This window comes from Aotus nancymaae, unplaced genomic scaffold (assembly GCF_030222135.1).
Source record: "Aotus nancymaae isolate 86718 unplaced genomic scaffold, 86718_ANA_hifiasm-v0.15.2.pri h1tg000022l_1, whole genome shotgun sequence".
NCBI lineage: Eukaryota > Metazoa > Chordata > Mammalia > Primates > Aotidae > Aotus > Aotus nancymaae.
In genome coordinates this window covers 30,727,143-30,750,166 of record NW_026988435.1, presented here as the reverse complement: position 1 = coordinate 30,750,166, position 23,024 = coordinate 30,727,143, and positions in this window count along the sequence as shown.

The following is a 23,024-nucleotide window of genomic DNA, read 5'->3' as shown; positions in this document are numbered from 1 at the left end:
TTGTCAGGCACAGCAGTTATAAGTCATACTCCAGCTTTGCATCTGTCCTAGAATTAGTAACTGACATGAGACAAACGCGAACATAAACAGTAACATTCTTTTCCAATCAAAGAGTGACATGTAGTGTTACTTGGCACCTCAGTCCACTGTGTGCCATTAATGAGGGACCCCACTGAGGGTAAGTCAATCCCTCCTAGCCAAGCAGTTACATTATTAGAGGCTGGGAAGGGGGTGTCTGCCTAAGTAACAGGCAGAAAAAAGGCAGATTTAGAAGATGGGATCAATAGAGTGTAGCAGGTATAGATAGCTGGCAATGTGAGAGAGTGAAAAAGGAGCAAATTATCTAGAGGGAATGGTGTTTGTGTTTGGAGCGGATTCACTCAGTCTTCTAAGTTGTTTTCTTCAGCATAATGTCCAGGGCCTGTGTTGTCCCAGGAGTCACATCGACCAGGGCTGTGGGTCCTGCAGGGTCATTTTCTTCATCTCTGGTACTAGGTTGTGTCCCAGCCACACCATGGTATGGTTTAATGCATTGTGCTGGAATCCAAAAAGGAACTAGGGGGCATGAGCACAGCATATCCTCTTCCCCATGTTAGCAATTCATTTGGAACCATACTATTCATATATATATATTATATATAATGTGTATGTATATAAATAAATATAAATTTATATGTTTTATTTATTATATATAGATCTTTTTTTCTAGGTAGGTAGGTAGATATAGATAGATAAATATAGATTCATCCTATTGGTTCTATTTCCCTAGGGAACTTTGACTAATATTAAAACAAAAAATTTGTATGCACAAAAGTGGCATCATCAGATTCAAATTTTAGGATCCCTCAAGCTGTTAGGTATAACATGGATTAAAGGGAGATCACAGAAAGCTGGGTAGACATTTTAGGAAGCCAATATCAGATGAGAGTAGTTTGGGTCAACATGATGCTAATGGCACCACAGATGGAGAGAAGTATAAGAATTAGAGATAAATTTAGAAGATAAAGTCAATAGAACTGGTAATTGACTGGATACAGAGGTAAGGGAGAAAAAGTTGTATTGAAGATAATGTCTGGCAGTTAGTCCAATGTGATATGTTTTATGGAGACAGGGACTCCCACCATGGAGGGGTCTATGTTTAGGAGTAATGATCATGAGTTCAATTACAGACTGAAGGTTTTGTGGTGTCTTTTAGCTATCCAAATGGAAAATTCTAGTATAAAATTAGAATTGGTGAGCCTGACATAGACATTTGGAAATATTTAAAATAAGTTTTTAATTAATGAGCATGGATAATGGGAGGAAATATGGAGTGAGACACAAGAAGGCTTCATTTCAATTCTTGAGTAATGTAAGGCTGGGTGAGATACATGAGGAAGTTGGCAGAGGGACAGAGATTCATTTTACATGTTATATTTTACATTATTTAGATAACTGACTGTAAATAAGCATCATTCACATTAAAATAAAAATTTAAAAAAAATAGTTACAGGAGGGTTGTTTGGTAAAGGAGAATAGAAAAGAGGAGCTGGACAACCTATATCTGGTTTATTGCCCAAACCTGTATATTATTTATCTTATTTTATCTCATTCCCTTTAGTATTTATTCTACATAACATTGTCAATGTAATCTTTTAAAAATTTGCCTATCTAAACATCACCAGTCATGCTTGCTATTTATTTTTTCTCACAGCATGTAGTTTTAATAAATTATAATAGTAAGTTTCATCACAATAACAATTTTTAAATCAAAAGAACAATCTAATATGAGAATAGTCAAATAACAAATGTTCCCATTATTATTATGTCATGTTTTAGCTATTCCAGAAATTTTAGAAATACCTTTCTCAGTAAAGAAACAGTTCACAGAAAAGAAAACACATTTTCTTCTCTTTATTATTAAGATTTATTGTTAAAGCATAGGCATAGAAATTCAATAACAATTTTTGTCTTATAAAAGAAATCCTTACTCAAACTATTTTTTATTTTTCTCCAGCCACAATTACATGAAAACAGACAGAACAAATGTCTGCATAGACAAAAAAAAAAAAAAAAAAAAAAAAAAAAAAAAAAGACACTGCAAAGACAAGAGGGAATGACTGTGGTAAAAGCAAAGTGATGACACAGAAATTAAACACTAAAGATCAGTGTGAATGTTGAAAGTGCCCACTGACTCAACAGTGCAAGATGTTTTTGTCTATAAAATCTACCTTTTGTAAAATCCATCCCATTTCAAGCCCATATTAACTGCTTGACTCATCTACCTTTGTCTATACTTAATACTATTCATCCTTTATATACATAAAAATGAGCTCATGAAATAGATTCAGAATTTTCCTCATAACAAGACAAAATGAGGAGAACAAAGGCAATTATATCCTTTTCTTTTTCTCAATGGTCACACCATGAAGAATAACAAAAAGAAAACTTAGATTTGGTGTGGCTTGGTTTTTTCGAGATGCATTGTAGAGAATGTTCAGTGTCACACTGATTCAACAGATGAGGTGCTGAGGAAAATGTTTTTCTTCCTCACTCTACTCACCTTGGCTATAAATGGCAAATTACAATCATAATAATTTTAAGAACGTTTTGATGGCAAACATGTAATGATAAAGGACAAAACCAATATTTATTACAATTACTTATCTTCAACATGTCAATCCATTGGAAATGAATATAATTCAGCATATGTGATCATGGCTTCTTTTATGCACCATTCTAACCTTAATTACATGTTCTAAGTGGATACAGAAGTCACAGAAAAAAAGATAAAAGAGGCAAATTTGGGGCCACATTTTTAGTGGTGGTGTTGCTGCCATGGATACTGTTGCAGTTGTTATTGTCATTATTATTTTAATTTCATTATGCTAAATACCAGGAGCCATTAAAATACATTATACTATGAAAAATGAAAAATAAAAGCATCTACTACAACCAGATTCGATGGAAAAACTCAATCTAAAAAATCTATATATGTCTATGTACAATTTGAAGTAACTTTGGATGTTAGAGAGTTTAAAGGGATAATTGACTTTGCTACTTCAAGGCAATAAGAATAACTACGGGAGTATCTGATAGGGAAAAAGGAGAAAACAGACGAAAAAGAAGGAATCTCACTTGAGAGATTATGTTGTAGATAACTTGAATGAGCTATTTGCAAAAACCTCAGCAGACAAGTGTCATGCCTAATGGACTCAAAATAAGTTTCAATTATACTTAAAAAGGCATTTGAAAGTGCATTTCTCTCCTATGAGAAATGTGATATGATGATCCAAATGATAAGGGAAGGTCTAATTTTACACTCAAAACCAAACTCATTTTAGAAGAGGGGAAACTCAGATTGGTAGACAGAAGATCATTAAGCAACCTGAAATAAGGAATTATCTTTGTATGTTTTTGTTGCCATACAAACCGTAATAGAAGATGTCCTAGCACATGGAAAAGAAACTTGAGACATGGGTTCAGCCTTTGGGTAAATAAGTTTTAACCTTGTTATTTTAATACCATGTATTGAATGCTTTCTGTGCTGAGAATGTTATATATTCATTTAATCCTCACAATAACTGTATGATGCAGGTCATCTTACCTTTAACTACCTTCCTGTCTATCTGTGCATATATTTAATCATCTCTAGTTGACAAAACTGAGACTCAAGAAGTTTACAAGGTGTAAATTCCCACCACCAGGAAGGTAAAGAGTTAGAATTAATCTAATTGTGTAAGATTCTGTTCTCAACATAGTTCATATCACTGGTATGTAATAACACAAAAATATCAAAGATTAAATATAAGCCAGAATATATGTATATGTAAAATATCTTATTCATTCTATATTCTCTGTGTTAAAGTAATTAAAAAATTAAAGGAAGAAATGGGTATTACACATATAAAGAAGTTGCATATTCTTATATCATTGTTGTCTAAAGGAAAATAAATTTATGTTTGATTTGTGAGCCACACCAGCTATTTTCTTCTTTGGATACTAGTATTATTTGAAAGAATGACTGATTGATAGACTATGGTTACTTAGACTCAGATATATGGCAGATGTTTTCTCAGAAATGAAGTGAGTCTTAAATGTAAACAACAGACGTATTTGTTCAAATTTAAGTTTTCAAGTGAAAATTAGAACTTTGGTATATTTGTATCTGTTACTGTGAGCTTGACTCCTTCCCAATACTTAAAGACTTTTCAGCTGAGATTAGTGATGACATTACTGATTGTTAGTTTTTTTATTTGATATTCTACAACAAAATGTATCAACATTTAGAATATCTGTCTAATTCAGGAAACTAATATTGTCCAAATGACCAATGCATGATGTTCCAAAATCCACATGGGTAAATGATGCATTGAACGTGAAAAATAAACAAATATTTTAAGGTAACATAGTATCAATGTTCACTGATATGGTTTCAGATTATGCTATGCAACTAATTTTTATGAATTTATCATTAATTTAGTTTTTGTCAAACATTAAAGAAGAATGTTCACAATTATCAGAAAGTACAATTATTTCTCTTTATGCAGAAAAAGATGTCAGAAATTGTTCCTCAAAAAATTGAGTGCTTATCTATGAGTATGAATATTTTAGTGATTAATCTTACATTTCATGCTTTTACATTACTTGAAAATTGTTCATAATTGCATACTATCTTTATAATATAATATTAATATTTTCATTTTCAAATATTGAACAATTTAAACAAGTATATGTAAAATATTTAAAATAACTTGATATTAGTATGTGTAATTAAGGCAGTTTCATCCGTTTTCTCATTCAAACATTCATATAAGTACTTGCAATCATGAATACAAGCATATTAACACTAGAGATTTTAGAAACTCTCCATTATTTCCCTAGTTTTCTAGCTGTAATTTGATCAAACTATGTTTATAAGTTCCTTTTTATTAAATTTATGTGGTAAACTAGATTTAAATCTTTTTGGAGAAAACTTGTTATTTAATATTCAATATAATTTATTTCATTAGAGATATAAAATATATAACCTTCCAAGTTACAAAGGGTAATGAATTTATTGTTTAAAGAGAATCATAAATATAGAAAATAAGAGCTTATTCTCTTTATTTTCTATACATCATTCTATTTTCTTTATTTTCACATTTCTAAAATTTATGACACTTGGAACTACAAAGTACATTTTAAAACATCTTTCAAATGCCATAAACATTTTTCAGTTACAGCTTATTGAAGCCTTTAGTAACTTGATGCTTTCTATTTATTTTGTGTAGAACCCTACCTGAAAGGTTTGCAAACAGGACAAAACTTAAATGTAAATTTTTAATTTGTTATTTTGGAACAAAAATCGCAACTCATAAGCTTTTTCAAGTAGGTGTATTCTCTTTAACAATTTTAAATTAAAATCAATTTATGTATATAGGCTTTAAGGACATATGATTTTACAGAGTAAATCTGATTGTTTGTAAATTATTCAATAAAGAAATCATTGCTTATTTCTGGATACAGTCTCTATTGACCAATATGAACTACCAGAGACCTAGTTCCAAACCTAGAATAAAGCCATTCTGTCAGCTCAGAGATAGCCTAAGCCTGCCTTTTCCTTGCCTACAAAATTAGATTCAAAATTTTTAACATGAACATTCTACTCCCTCCATGATCTTATGCCAGTTTACATTAGTTTGTCTCTAAATCAAACAATCCCCTTCTTCCCCCTTTCCTCCAAAAGATCAACTGCCCTACTTGCTCAAGTCTTCCTGCTGCCATGAAGTCAGCCACTGGAAGGCAGTAGAGACATGGTACGGAGGATTGTCTCAGACAGGTTGTGCTGTTCACTTCCCCACTTCACCCTCACTAGTGCGCCATCTTGGTCATGTTGCTTAACTTATCTATTTCAGTTTCTTTAGCTGTAAAATATGGATGATAAACTTGCCTATCTCATAGAGCTGTCATGAAACAATATAATAAAAAGCATGTCACAGTGTCTCAATTTTATTATTTGAAAAGGAGTAATTTGTAAACAAAAATAAATCAGATCCTTTCAAGTCATCTTATAAAATTCTGTAATTGCCAAATCTTTACTAAAGTATTAAACTGAGGATTTATAAGATCTCTAATATTGCTTTCCAAAACTAGACTATTTAAAAGGAAAAATGGCTGATAATAGTGCAGTTCTCAAGCAGTGCCTATCCTCTTAGCTCATTATGATCTTGATGAAACATTTGCCAGTATAAAATCATGACAAAGCTATTTCATGGGTGTGCACCTTGAGAAAACCACTTCAACTTCAATTATTTTTGGCTTGATTACTTTCACTGGTCATTCTTTCTTTCTTGTTGGTTTTAAAACTCATTGCTATTTCCACTGAAAAATCTGGCCTCCTAGGCAATCGTATCTTTTTGTAAGACCATCAGACTATTGATATTTTTGCCAAAAAGTAATCAGTATTGTCAATTTAAAATTTCCCTTGATTTCAGGATTCTGTGATACACATTATTTTTTTTTAACTTTCCTCTATTAGTTCCATATTATATTTTACCTAGTAGGCATTCAATAAAAGATTCTCAAAAAAGAAAAGTAAGCCTGGGTAACGTAGGGAGACCCTACCTCTAGAAAAAATTTAAAAAGTAGCTGGGCATGGTGGTGCATGCCAGTAGTCCTAGCTACTTGGGAAGCTGAGATGGAAGTATTGCTTGAGCCTGGGAAGTTGAGGCCCCGGTGAGTTGTGATTGGACCACTGCACTCCAGCCTTGGTGGCAGAGTGAGACCCTGTCTCAAAAAAAAAAAAAAAAAAAATGTCTGTTTTAGGTAAATAGTATGTCTCCTTCTATATACTTTTTTAACTTGGAAATAATGTTTTGTTTTAATGTAAAGAAAAATTTATAATTAAAAGACCAGTTTATATTTGATGTGAATTCCATTTAATACTAACAGGGTACTGCTTAAAATTTACATAGTGATGGCAAACTAACAACTTTTCACTCCTTGGGAGGTGGAGGAAATAAGGCAAAGAGGGTTCTGAAGTTTATGGGGAAACTTTATTTTTGCAACATTAATACCTATTTCATGGCAACACCTACATTTTCAGTCAAACTTCCCACATAAATGCAAGGTGTCAATGATATATCAGTAATTCACTCACATTTTTAAATAAGAGTGCAAATGACTAAATATTTTCGTAGAACATGATAACATATAATTTGCCCAAAGGTTGATTAAAGACAGAATATTTAAACAGGACAATTCAACATCATGCTGGGCCCTAACATGTTCCTCTAAGATATTTAAAATTCTCTTAATATTTAAAATTCTCTTAAATATTTAACTTTTTAAAAATTCTAGCTATAAACGAAACTAAAATTAATTGCATTTACATGCCTGGCCCCTTGTATTTTAGAGCTGATAGTTATTTAAAAACCAGATCAACTCAGGACTTAAGTTACAAAAAATGCCCTGTCCTGCCCTTGTCAATTCAAGGCAGATGTTTAGCATTGAGGAGACATAGTGTTTTTTAAGATTTAATTTTCATTGAGTTCTACTTTTTAGATGAGCAGTGCTGCAACTTAGTATTATTACAACATAAAAAATCTCGGCCACATGGTAAAAGTTGATCCAAAAACAAATGAGTAACATCAAAACCAGGCCAAAAATCATATCCAGTGAACCGAAAAAAAAAAGAAAAATTTAACAATTTCAACGGAAACTTCTACACTAGCTGTGATCTTAAAATTAAGGGTGGAGAAGGTCATTATTTTATTAACTCTGTAAAACACTGAAATATGGGAACCAAAGTGAATTTTCTGCTTCACCATAGGAAAGTCAGATAATTTATAAATTACAAGGGTACATTTTGCTATTTATTGGTCAGTGGTCTCTAAAACTAAGATCTATTTAAAATACAATCATGCTAACGGTCAAATCATTTTCTATTTACTTAAATCTTTTCTATCAATGTTTGCTTAAGTAAAACCTAAGGAATATCCTCTTTTAATGTTGTCATTATCTGTTCTCTCAGATCATATAAAGGTGAGATTGAAATTAACATTTGTAGATGAAAAAACACTGTTTTTCTCATAAAGAATTTGCTTAAACCTACTGTTTAAAGAACCAATATTCTTAGGCTCTATGTTGATTTCTAATAGGAGATATATTTTTTTCTAGTATGACAATATTCTAACCAGAGTAGATATCCGGTAAACACTGAATAACTTACTTAAAACTGTGTACTTTAGGAAGTGGGGAAAAATTCCTACATGCATTGATGTTGTTATACCAAACTCTTTTACAGACAAAAGCACCATGTTTTTCAGTCTGAAGAAAGAAACAAAGAAACGTTATTTCTGGCTCAGATGTCTTTATAGCTCTGGGTGAATTCTCTAATTATTCAATATTTTATTTTCTTCCTTGTCTATCCCAAAATGAACTTGGATTATTTACACTACATATCTTCTTAACCCTGTACTCTTAATATTGAAGAAGGTGGTATTCAAACTAAGAGAAAAATGGCAGGTGTGCAAGTCTGTGGAAAAGAATGTCAAATAAAGTGAGATCAATCTAAAAAATCTCTAAATCTAGAGGTGTGGAAGCTGGGGTGAGAGAGAGGTAACTGATAATGACCATCCAGTAAAAGGTCTGAACCAGGCAAAGGTGAGAGAAGATAAAGAAGACCAGATGAAAGGTTATTGTTTCGCCAATTACTCATCTAATTGAAAAAGTGAGGAACATGAACTCTAGAAGTAATTTTCTTCTCACTCACTTAGGTGGACTCTTCAGTGTAAGCAGTTGTTAAGGAATTGTGCATGCAAAGATAAGCTCAAGGTTAATGATTTCAAATCATCTGAGAAGCATGGGGACCACATAAACAAATAACAAACCAAAGTACTCACACACAAGGAAATAGTACTAAAGCACTTGGAAGATGACTTTAGAAAAAGTGAAATTAATTAAGTTAACGTTGCACCTATGAAACAAAAGCAAATTGCCATAAAAAAGATTCATTAGTGATAATGAAGATATATTCACACACACACACACACACACCCCACATGTTGAATTTAAACAAATATATATATTAGATATAGATATAAATATAGATATATGTCGGAAAAAATTATGGACGGATGAATAAAGAATGGTTATAGATGAAGCAAGGACAGATGGTCTAAAAATACGATAGCTAGTAGATACTATAAGTCTAAGTATCTGTGGCTATGTATTCTATACATCTATAACAATATATTCTATAGCTCAATAGGAATGCCAAAAGAACAGAACAGATAAAATAAAGTCAAGCACAGTAATTATAGAACTGACATCTGGAATTAACCAAAATTTATAGGTTATGCCTAAGATGCCATCAACGGATGGTGAAGGGAAGGACTATAGAGAATAATTTGGGGTAGAAATGGAAAAATGCTGCTAAGTTTATCATACTCAATACTCTGATTGAAATATCCTTGTGTAGAATGGTGAAACAGACATGTGGAGTTTACAATTCAAGATGAAATTTGGGTGAAGACACAGCCAAACCATATCACTCATGGTGAAAGATGTTGGTTTTAAATGCGCTGGACATGTTCAAGGATTGTTAAGAAAACCCTTTTGTTAGCTACAGAGTAAGCAAGGAAGAGAATAGAAGGAAAGAGAAGAATTCAGAGACAAGAACCAGTTCATATAGCACCTTGTAGGCCCTTAAGAAGATTAGGCTTTATTTTACATGTAATGTGAAGTCATCAGAGGGTTTTAAATAGACAAATGAACTATCATCTATCTTAAGAGACCACTCTAGGTTCTTTCTGGAGAATAGAAAAACAGCAAGAAACAATGAAGAAAGAATATTAGAAATCTATTTTTATATCGATTGTTAGAAAGTCAGTTTGTCTTGTAGGCATCTATTATTTAACAAAATTATAATACCAATTTAATGTGAATTCTAGTATTTTAAAACTACTTCTAATTAGTCTATAAGATGTTATTTACATAATGTCACCTATGATACATGACTTGATTATCTCAACTAATTGGGATAGTTTTATACTGATCTCTTAACAAACATTCACTTACTTTCTTTGACAATAACTAGTAAGACTTTGATGAATGGTTTCCTGGGTTTAGAGATAAAAGGATTAGACTGTTAGAGATTGAGAAAACAGATGACTCAGAAAAATGTCTTAAGTTTATTCGGTGGACAACTATTACAACAACAAAATGAATATTTACTATTTGCTATAGATTAATCATAATATAAATATCATGACAATTTATTCTGAATTCTGAGAGGCTAAGCTAACTTTAAACTCTGCATTCTCTAATGATAGAAGCCTCTTCAATTAAGAGTCAGGGAATATTTTCATTTGTTGAGTGATTACAAAGTGCTAATCATTATGCAAAGTGTTTACTTACATACTTCATCTCATCAAATCCTCATAACTACTTAAATTGGGTGTCACCATTCCTATTTTTCATATGCGGAAGCTCTGTCACAGAGAGTCTAAGTCATTTCTTATGGCCAAATAGGTAATGACAAACCTGAGATTCAAAATCAGGGTGCTCTGACTTGAAAGCTGTCTTAGCCAATGTCCTATACTGCATCACTTACAATAAAAATGGCAGATCTGATTCCAGTTGCAGTTCAGTCACTATCTGGTGGTGTGATTTGAAGTGAATTATTGAAACAGTTTTATCTGTAAGACTATTAAACAATAACATAAACTCTATTCAGTATATATCAAAATTAATGAAATAACCTTTTTGAAAATCCATCACACTGCCTGACAGCAGAGATAAACCTCAATTTATGTAAAAATATATATTATACATAACATATATGTTATATACATTATATATAAATTGAATAATTATATTGTACATATGGTATATGTATCATATATATAAATACATACATATCTCTTTCCTTCAAAACTAAATATTTTTTAGAATAAATCATTCTAAAACACAAAACAAATGTATCTGTCTTTTCAACCAGAGATACTTATCCTACATTTATACTTTTTTAAACATGAGGGGAACTATCATCAACAACCATTATTATAGAAAATGGGCCAGGATTATTAGCTATGGATAAATGTATGACTATACTTCCCATGCTCTTTTGTGTTTGGAATGCTGCATTCCCAGTCACCTCCATGCTGTCAGGTATAACTGTCTCCTAATATTGGTTATCTTCCTCTAGTTATTGATGCTGTTTTTATAATTTTACACTTCTATTTTATGCCTCTAATCTGTGGTGAGATGGACATTTAGAAGATGAAATTTATGGTATGTGTTACAGATGTAAAAATTTATACAAAACAAATCAAGGATTCAAGAACTCTATTATGACTGAAGTCAATGAATTTTAGTGTACGGCCCATTTATTTTAGTTACGAAGTATTGTTTTTTATTCAACCTACAGTTCCTGATTTTGCTCTGGATAGATAGTCAAAGGAAATAAACAATCTATGAATGAGACATTTGTTGCTAAAACTTAAGAAATAAAACGTTTCCTCAATAATAAATTATCATATACTTTGTAGGTTTCAGTCCTGATTTTCTCTTTAGAATATGACAGCTTAGTGGTTACGTTACTTGGCAGATAGCAAAATTCATATCTTACAAGTTATATGTTGTCACAAGTTAGTGTTATCCTTCAGTTGAAAAATTCTGGTGATCCCATAATATCTGTCATCTGTAGGTCACATTATTTTATTTTATTTCCTTTGTTCCAGACCCAGCTAATATCTAATGAAAATGATTAGCCTAGAGCCTTACATGGCAAAGCAGTTCGATAGATGATAAACCGATAGCAATGCAAAGGAGAACCATCAGTCATATGCACTTCCATATTCCTAGACAGTCAGTGCCTGGCATATCACAGGCACTCAATAAATGTTTCTTAAAGAATCAATATACACATGTAACTGACTCAGTTATGTGGGTGCCTCCTACTTAGGCATTATGGATCTGAGTTTAATTTTAACAATTAGAGGATTTAACTTTTAAAGAATTGCAATGTCGTCGAAAAAGTTCAGTGATTGTATATTAGTCACATGCATCACCAATTAAAAATCCTGAGACTTCCCTCTTACTATTTTTTTAAAGGAGAAAGAAATAATAGCTATAAATCTACAAAGAAATCATGAGAAGATGCATAAGGGAATAAAATTTCAACTAATATATGGTCAGAGAGAAAGCATAGATTTGGCATCACAAGCCAAAGGTGAAGGGATGGAGTATTTTTAAATGATAGTACCAAAATCAGTTCATTATAAGAAAAAAATAGATTTGGGTACCTTTCTGACACCACATTCAAAAGTAAAATTCAGATGGAATAAATATCTACATAAAAAAGAGAAAATTATATAGCTAATAGAAGATAATACAAAGACTGTAAATTTTTTGGCTTCATCTCGTCCCAAAATTGTTCTTATTTTATAGATTTTTGTTTGTTTTTTAAACTTTTATCTTATGTTCAGGAGTACATGTGCAGCTTTTTAATATAAATAACTCATGTCACAGGGTTTTGTTGGAAATTATTTCATCACCCAGGTACTAAGCCTAGTACCCACTAGTAATTTTTTCTGATCCTCTCTCCCCTCCCACCCTCATTTCATAATTTAAATGGAGTTTCTTCTCCTTAATCAGGAGAAAAGCCAGAACCAGTAGTTGAGTCCTGGTCATGTTCTTTCCTGGAAACTATTTTTCCTATATGTATCTGCCCCAAGGGACACATACGTTATCTTGAATCCTTCTGATTCTTGGAGATTTGGTTAAACCTGACCTGAAACACAATTTCAGGCTGTGACTATACAGAGCCCTCCTCACAGACTCTGGGAGCTGCTGAGACAGGTCCTCAGGCTTTCTTCTGACTATATATTTTCCTATCTGCATGAGTTTTTGCCCTCCATGAGCACAGATATGTACCCAGCCTCATCACTGGTTCATATACACACCCTCAAACACCCGTCACTCTTAAACACTCATATCTACTAATGACATGCATTTCTCAGTTTGGTAACTTTATTCAACATACAGCAGACAATGGGTGGAGTTATTTTAAATTCCATACAGCTTTCTACCATCTACCTAGCTCCACAACCCTCTTCCGCTCTCCTTTTTCTAGATTGACAGGTATATTATTTTAACATCTCACTTAGAACATTTCCACCCACTTCCAGGTCCCTGAAGATCTCATCTTCCACTGTCAATCACTTGTCAAGGGGTTGTAGTTATTTTCTTTTTATTTTTTCCTGAGCAAATACACTAGCTTTTTATAAAAGGAAGTCTGATGAAAGCTATTAATGAGATTTTTGCACCTCATCACAAATATGGATTTATCATACTTAACATTATGCCATGTATAAAAAACACTTGGTGACCCAATTATATAGTCCAGGAAATAAAGCTAATAAATAGAAACTATGCTATAAATAGTCTAGACACTAGAACTTGGTTAGTGATGTCACACTTCAATCCATTAAGAACTGTCTGCTAAGTTGTAAGAGTTAAGACACTGTAACTAAGTGGTGAACCAGTAAATACCGATTTTAATGAAGTTGGAAAATATATTTTCCTCACTACCTATAGGAAAACACTCTGTTTAAAATAAACAACAATGAACAAACAAGCAGAAAAGATGTTGGCCTAAATACTATAATGAAAACTGGCTAGCCATGTGCAGAAAGCAGAAATGGGACCCCTTCCTGACACCTTACACTAAAAGTAACTCCAGATGGATTAAAGACTTAAACATAAGACCTAACACCATAAAAACCCTAGAAGAAAATCTAGGCAAAACCATTCAGGACATAGGCGCAGGCAAGGACTTCATGACCAAAACACCAAAAGCATTGGCAACAAAAGCCAAAATAGACAAATGGGACCTAATCAAACTCCACAGCTTCTGCACGACAAAAGAAACAGTCATTAGAGTGAATCAGCAACCAACAGAATGGGAAAAAATTTTTGCAGTTTACCCATCTGACAAAGGGCTGATATCCAGAATTTACAAAGAACTAAAACAGATTTACAAGAAAAAAACAAACCAATTCAAAAGTGGGAGAAGGATATGAACAGATACTTTACAAAAGAAGACATACATGAGGCCAACAAACATATGAAAAAATGCTCAACATCACTGGTCATTAGAGAAATGCAAATCAAAACTACATTGAGATATCATCTCACACCAGTTAGAATGGCGAGCATTAAAAAATCTGGAGACAACAGATGCTGGAGAAGATGTGGAGAAATAGGAACACTTTTACACTGTTGGTGGGAGTGTACATTAGTTCAACCATTGTGGAAGGCAGTGTGGAGATTCCTCAAGGACCTAGAAATAGAAATTCCATTTGACCCAGCAATCCCATTACTGGGTATATATCCAAAGGATTATAAATCGTTCTACTATAAGGACACATGCACACAAATGTTCATTGCAGCACTGTTTACAATAGCAAAAACCTAGAACCAACCCAAATGCCCATCGATGATAGACTAGACAGGGAAAATGTGGCACATATACACCATGGAATATTATGCAGCCATCAAAAACGATGAGTTCACGTCCTTTGTAGGGACATGGATGGACCTGGAAACCATCATTCTCAGCAAACTGACACAAGAACACAAAATCAAACACCGCATGTTCTCACTCATAGGCGGGTGTTGAACAATGAGAACACATGGACACAAGGAGGGGAGCATCACACACTGGGGTCTGTTGGGGGGAAACAGGGGAGGGACAGCAGGGGGTGGGGAGTTGGGGAGAGATAGCATGGGGAGAAATGCCAGATATAGGTGAAGGGGAGGAAGGCAGCAAATCACACTGCCACATATGCACCTATGCAACAATCTTGCATGTTCTTCACATGTACCCCAAAACCTAAAATGCAATAAAGAAAAAGCCAAAAAAAAAAAATTCAGGTTAAAAGTCTATCACTTTCCTGACCCCTTGTCCTGAGGAAAGCTACTTAGGTCAAAAGGGAGGTGTGCATCTGAAAAGTTGTAGTGACGTGGAGTGCTGAGCACATAACCGCTTCTTCACACTCTCTGCAGTCATTCAATCCAGGCTCCACCAGTGCAAAGACAACCAAGGTCAGGCCAGAGAGAAGTACAAATAAGACAAGTTGGGGCAAACTAATTCCCAGTTAAATCCAGTATCTCATTGTAGAGACTCTTAAGTGAACATATTATGGTGAAATTTTAATCAGCTATGAACGTGTACCAACCCTTTCAAATTTACTTAATCTAAAAAATTAACATCTTTCTTTTGGATTTTAAAAACATCAGTAAGAATTTGGCCAGGCACCGTGGCTCACTCCTGTAATCCCAGCACTTGGGGAGGCCAAGGCAGGCAGATCACCTGAGGTCCAGAGTGGGAGACTAGCCTGGCCAACATGGTGAAACCCCATCTCTACTAAAACTACAAAAATTATCCGGGCATGATAGCAGGCACCTGTAGTCCCAGCTACTCAGGAGGCTGAGGCAGTAGAATCACTTGAACCGGGAGGTGGAGGTTGCAGTGAGCCGAGATTGCATCACTGCACTCCAGCCTGGGTAACAATCAGACTCCAGCTAAAAAATAAAAAGAATTTTGTTCATCTTACACATTGTAATTTGTTTTCGTTTTGGATTCAGAGGGTACGTGGACAAGGTTGTGCGTACATTACATGATGATGAGGTTTAGGACATGAATAATTCTGTCACCTCACCCATGTGGTGAGCATAGTACTCAAAAGGCAGTTTTTCAGTCCATTCCTCCCTCTCTTCTCACCCTTTAGTAATTCCCAGTGTTTACTATTCCCATCTTTATGTCTATGTGTTTTTAATGCTTATTCCCCACTTATAAGTGAGAACATACAGTATTTGCTTTTTTAGTTTTGCATTAATTCACTTAATTTAATGGCCTCCACCTGTATCCATGTTGCTCAAAGGACTATATTTCATTCATTTTTATGGCTGTGTGGTATTCCATGGTGTATATACACCACATTGTCTTTATCCAATCCAACATTGATGGGCACCTAGGTTGATTCCATGTCTTTGTTATTGTCAATAGCACTGTGATTAATGTACATATGTCTTTTTGACAGAATGAATTATTTCCCTCTGGGTATATACCCAGGAGCGGGATTGGTGGATTAAAACTACAATGAGACACCATCTCACACCACTCAAAATGGTTATTATTAAGCAGTTAAACAATAACATATGCTGGCAAGGCTATGGAAAAAAAGGAACACTTATATGCTATTGGAGGGAATGCAAATTAGTTCAGCTACTGTGGAAAGCAGTTTGGAGATTTCTCAAAAAACTTAATAAGAATTTTGAGTAAAAATAGACTAGTTAAGTAATCCTAAATGAAAGGGAGAAAGACATTCTCAATGCAAGGTGTAGAGATGATTCATTTAAATTGCAAGATTTCAGTGAGTTGACATTTAATGTGAAGTCCTACCTCTCTATAATCTCCAGAGTTTCTTTTGGCAGTGATTAAAACCATTTCCTAAAATCCACTATGATTTAGCTATTTTAGCATTAATTTAAATTCTTATAAACCAGAAGAATGTCTTGATTAACAAGTTTAAAAACAATTCTACTCTCAGAACATGGAGCTACAGGAATGTTATGGTCACCATCATTATAAAACGTTAGGAGGTCCTATTTCCCTTGTAACTGAATCTTAATGTATGTGATCCAAGAGAGAAAGTGCCCAATTAAGCATCATGTTCAAATGCCTGGGCCTTCCTTGGGGCTTCTGGAATTAGTATCATAGCTCCTGGTGTAGTTGTTCCTGGTGAAAAAATTATCTGCTCCCCTTTGCCAACTTCATTATTTCATACTTTCAAAGTTCTTGTTCTACTTTTGGATATCTTAGACTATGTTACTGAATGTTTTTTTCCCACATGTAACTTTGCACAGCAAAGACAAAGCATAGTCCAGACTCTTTGTTAAACTGGCTAGTCCCAGATTTTCTCTAACTGGTGCACCTCCAGAAGTGAAATTCTTTCTTTATTGACTTCCTATTTAGAGTAAATGAACCCTTCTCTTTGTCTCTATGACAGACATAAAAAGATATTTAAAATGGTGTAGCTTTACCTAAATGGAAAAAAATTTCAAGTAAGTTCTACTAATAGAAAAAAATTACCATTAAACATAAAATTAGTTCCTCAACGATTTTACATCATTGTATTTTTACATCATTGTATAATTTCCTACAATAATTATCTTAGTCCATTCCTGCTCCTGTAACAAAATACCTTGACCGGGTAATTTATAAAAAACAGAAATTTATTTCTCACAGTTTTTGAGGCTGAAGGCTTAAGATCAAGATGTCAGCAGCGGCCTGGCACAGTGGCTCAGGCCTGTAATCCTAGCACTTTGGGAAGCCATGGCAGGAGGATCATCTGAGGTCAGGAGTTAGAGACCAGCCTGCCCAACAAGGTGAAACCCTGCCTCTACTAAAAGTACAAAATAATTAGCCACACATGGTGGCACATGCTTGTAGTCTCAGCTACTTAGGAGACTGAGGCAGGAGAATTGCTTGAATCTGGGAGGCAGAGGTGGCAGTAAGCCAAGATAGCGCCACTGCACTACAGTCTGGGTGACAGAGTTAGACTCCATCTCAAAAAATAAAAAAAAAATCAGCAGGTTTGATGCCTGATTAAGGCCCACTTTCTGCTTCCAATATGGCACCTCTTGCTGTATTTGCACATGGTGGAAGTAAGCAAAAGGACCAGATAATGTGTCCTCACATGGCAGAAGAGATGGAAGAATAAGAGTGCAAAAAGGGTCTAGCTAGTTCTCTCCAGCCCTTTCATAGGCACTAAACCTATTCATATATGAGTGCAGAGACCTGACGGCCTAATCACCTCCTAAATGACCCATAACTTAGTACTGTTGCATTAGGATAGTAAGTCTCATTATGAATTTTGGAAGGGACCCAGACATTCAAATGATAGTTGTAACACTGTAGGATTTAGAAAATGAATTTTTAGTCAATTCTCTTTATTTATGAGAGATTATTTCTGAATTTGTACAGTAAAATTATGAAATTTATAAATTTTCTTATTTTTATTTTAAAAACAAACTTTACTTGTAGAAAAAATAAAATTAATTCAAAAATTTCCATAAATATTTTTTAAGTTAATGTAGGGAATTCTCCTTTAAAATATTGAGGTACCACTACTAAGAAATTTGAAAGACCAAAAATCTATGGAAATGGCTTCATTTCTAATCAACTATGTCTGACTCTGGTTCATGGCAAAGAGGCATTAAAAAAATAAATCAGTTGAGATAGCTAATAGGACCAGGCCATTGAGATTTAATGCCATAGGTTTGTTACAGGGCTGATGGTAGCTACATAGGTGCAGAGTAGTATATGAAGTTCTCTCAATTCTGTTTCCTGCTGGCCTCCCCATCCTTTCCTGCTCCTTCACTCTTGACACATTATATGTATTAGCCCATTTTCATACTGCTGTGAAGAAATAGCTGAGACTGTGTAATTTATAAAGAAAAAGAGGTTTAATGGACTCACAGTTTCACATGGCTAGGGAGGCCTCACAATCATGGTGGAAGGCAAAGGAGAAGCGAAGTCATTCTTACATGGTGGCAAGTAAGAGAGACTGTGCAGGGGAACTTCCCATTATAAAATCATCAGATCTCAAGAGACTTATTCACTATCACAAGAACAGCATAGGAAAACCCAGCCCCATGATTCAATTACCATTCACTGTGTCCTTCCCACAACACATGGGGATTATGCAGCTACACTTCAAGATGAGATTTGGGTAGGGACACAGCCAAAGCATATCACTGTTTGACTTAAGGCTTCTCACACAACGCTTCTCAAAGCTTTGCACATTCCCTTTTGTTGATGTAGACCTCACTGTCCAACACAGTAGCCACTAGCCACATGTGGCCATGGAGCACTTGAACTGTGGATGGCCCAAGTTGAAACTACACTGTAAGTGAAAAATACATGCCGAATTTCAAAGACACAATAGAGAAACAGAATGTAAAGCATCTCTGTATTAGTTTGTTTTCATGCTGCTGATAAAGACATACCCGAGACTGGACAATTTACAAAAGAAAGAGGTTTAATGGACTTACAGTTACACATGGCTGGGGAGGCCTCACAATCATGGCAGAAGGCAAGGAGAAGCAAGTTGTGTCTTACATGGATGGCAGCAGGCAAAGAGAAAGAAAGTTTGTGCAGGGAAACTCCTCTTTTTAAAACCATCAGATCTCATGAGACGTATTCACTATCATGAGACTAGCACAAGAAAGACCCACTCCCATGATTCAATTACCTCTCACAAGTTCCCTCCCATGACACATGGGAATTGTGGGAGTTACAATTCAAAAGAGATTTGGGTAGGGACACAGTCAAACCATATCAATCTCATTAATTGCTTTCATATTAGTGACATATAGCAATGAAAATATTTTTCATATGTTCCTTAAATGAAATGTATCACTAAAATTAATTTCCTCTGCTAATTCTTATCTGTTTAATGTGACTAATAGAAAATTTTAAATTACACATGTGGCTCTCCTGGTATTGGTATACTATTGAATAGTGTTATTCTAGAATTTGTTCATCCCAATCATGAATATAAAAAATTCTATGGCATAGATGATAGTGATTTTACCTATCTCCTCTTCTAGACAGTCTTTTTAATGGAAAAAAGTCATGTCTTACTTTTTTTGTTTTTGCTGCCTATGACAACATCTAGAACTTATTAGACACACAGTAAAACATCTGCAAAATAAATTGAAATTAAAGCATAAGAAAAATATTTTCAAGCAATTATATAGTTCAAGTCCTATTGTTACCTGTTTACATATTATTAAGACATATTAGTGTTGAGTAAAATCGTTTAGGATTACATTTCCTCATTTTTCTTCTCAGTTCTTGATAAGTATTTATTTGTTAATCTATTATTCAAAAGTTATGAAAAGAAATTCTACCACTAAAATTATGTTCCAAATAATTTAACTCTAAATATCTGAAGAAATGCTTAGGCCACAAAGAAGTATAAGATTTTTATTGGCAATATAGTGAGAGATTAGCTAATCAGTTCCTACTTCATCAGAAAACATTGTGTGTTTTCTAATTATTTTAACTTGAAATAGATAGTAGTAAATTAAAAAAAAAAAAAAACCTTACTATTGCCATATATAAATACAGATTATATATATGTCAGATATTGTGTCTTTAAGAATACAACATGAAATTGAAAATTATGTACCAAAATTATGAATCAAAAATCAGTTCCATCGACAAAAGTATGAATTGAAAGCATCACACTCTCCAGCCCAAAAGATAGCGTCTCTCTAATTGTGAAACTTGGAAGTATTATAGAAAAGAAAAATTACAAATAACCTTAGACCAATGAAGTTCTCTAATGTTAAAAGAAAAATTAAATTGTGTCTTTTATCTTGGACTCACATACCAAGATAGAAAAACTAAAATATTTTATTAAAATATGTCACAACAAAAAGTGCTGAGTTGACAAAAATGCTTTAGTTTTTGGAATACCTAATTTGACCTGGCTTTTATTATTTTTCTGTGTCTTTTCTGAGACTACATTATAGAATATATAAAGGAGGAGGTCAAGATAAAGCCAATGGAGGCTGTGAAGACTTTAGCTGGCCATGCCAGGAGTTTCATCCTGGGACTTTTTCATCCTGGGACCTGCCTGTTTCACAGTTGTTTTGTACCTGCAAGGGTGGCGAAGTTGGATGCAGAAAATCTGGGTGCATTTGTGAATGTAAGGGGGGCTTTACTTCACTAGACTTCAGTTTCTCATCCAAAAAAGAGGATTTTGATTAGATAACTTCAAAATCAATTACATTTAAAAAATTTTTTTAAAGAAAATGGTGCTCAAGTAATTATACTGCTCATGTTATATTCTTTAATATTGCTAAACTATGTTGCCATATACCAAGTAATGCATAAAATGGTATTTAATAAACTCTCAAGAACTATAAAATATAAATATTTGTTTATATTAGAAGGCTGCTGTGTAATTTATTATATCCCTTTTACCTTGAAGGTGATTAAGCCCACACTTTCTAAAGTAAGAGTATTTGCAGAGACCCAGAGCACTTTCTTATCTCAGGTGCGGATTTATTTTTAGAGTTTCCTCTATGTGCCAGTTTCAGATCTATGTTTAGTTACTGCTATATAATGCACCATGGTTTAAAAAAAAAAAAAAGTAGTTTTCAAATTTCTTGAAAAGCAAACCACCACTGGAACCTCACATTCTTGTATTTATGGTTGTATAGCTACTGGAATTTCCAAAAAGAACTGGATTCAAATTTAATGAGTGTTATAAATACCAGAATAAATGAGAAATTACAAAAATAAAAATAAAAATCCTGAGTGCATATACTCAGTTCTGTCACACTGACTGATATATTCAAGGCTATGCTACAGATTAGAATACTTTTCAACTTTCAAAGTAGGAGAGAACATCTCTTCCACAAAAATAAACCTTAAAAATTAACATTTTTTTTAAAAAGTACACTTTATTTTATGAATCCTTGTATAAAAATTTGTAATTTTTGATAACACTGACAGAGCTATCTTGCTCAGTCCACAGATGCTGGGATAATCCCTCTGCTTTCAAGCACTCAAAGATGATTCTGTTATTTATAGGACAAGTCCTAATTCTGAATCCTAGCCTCACAGTCAAACTGTCTTTTGACCTGTAGCTACTTGTACTCTTCTGTCCCCCTCAAAGCCACCTTATCCTTATGCCCCAACCACACTATTTTTATTACACTTTATTTTCTTTCATGCAACTGCACCTCTGTCTTTTCTTTTTTTTTTTTTTTTTTTTTCGTATTAAATATACTCCTAGCACACTGTCCCCCTCTGCACTGGAATTAAACTTACCTGTTAAACTCACATCAGGTTCATTGTTAGGTACTCTCAGATCTGCAGACTCAGTAATATCTCCTTCTATTCTACCATAATACTGTGTAGTAGCACAGGGGGACTATAATTGTGCCTTGAACATAAAATGTGATCAATTAATTTTAGCTGAATGTTGAATGAAACTAAATGTATTAACTGACACATGATAGAGCAACTTTGAAATTCTGAGCAAGGCACTTCATATAGCTGAGTATTGTTCTTTGCACTGTAAGTGAAGATAATTGTATCTATTACCTTGTAAGTTTGCTGGTAAGGATTAAATGAGATATCTGGTACTTAGAACAGTGACTGCTCTTCTAAATAGCCATTGTAAATGTAAACCGTAATCACCAAGGTGGTAAGATAATTCTGTTTAACCAGTCGCTAAATCACGAGCACTATGAATTATGTTTGTCATTAGCAGATAATGAATAAATATGGATGGATGACTGAGTAAATGGATGATGGAATGTGTTAGATTGTATTTTATGAAGAGACTATAAAAATGTGTAGCCAATGTAGTGGCAACTTTCTCTCTCTGGATTGTGGAAACACCAGAGAAAATTACTTAATGGTAAAGAGTTCACCCTCCAAGGTAGGTTGCATAAAATGGAATCTCAGAGTGGCCACCTACTAGTTGTTTGCCTAATTTATTTGAGTTAGTTAACCATGGGAAAGCTTCTTACCTTTCTGTGATTTTATTAATTCACTCCTAAAATGAAAATATTTTCTGATGATTAAGGGAGTTAAGCATAAAGCACTTAGGATAATTCTAGTATACAAAAAGATTTGAACAAATGTGATTACTATTATTTTTGTTATTAAAAGTACTTTTACTTTATTCTTATCAACAATAGAGAATTATCTGGTTAATAAAGTGAAAAATGACATAAACCTTGAAAGAAGAAAACCATGACTATACCGATAGCAAAAGAGATGAGTTTTCGAGCATGCTTTGTAGAATTAATGAATTTGGAGGAGATTCCATGACTGATTAAGAGTAAATACACCTAGACTATAAGGAGGCATCTCAGAATGAATCTCCCCTTACATAATTACATACTGTCATAAAAAAGAAAATTAAAGAACAGTTGAAGGCCATCAGGTGCCTGAATAGTGAGTA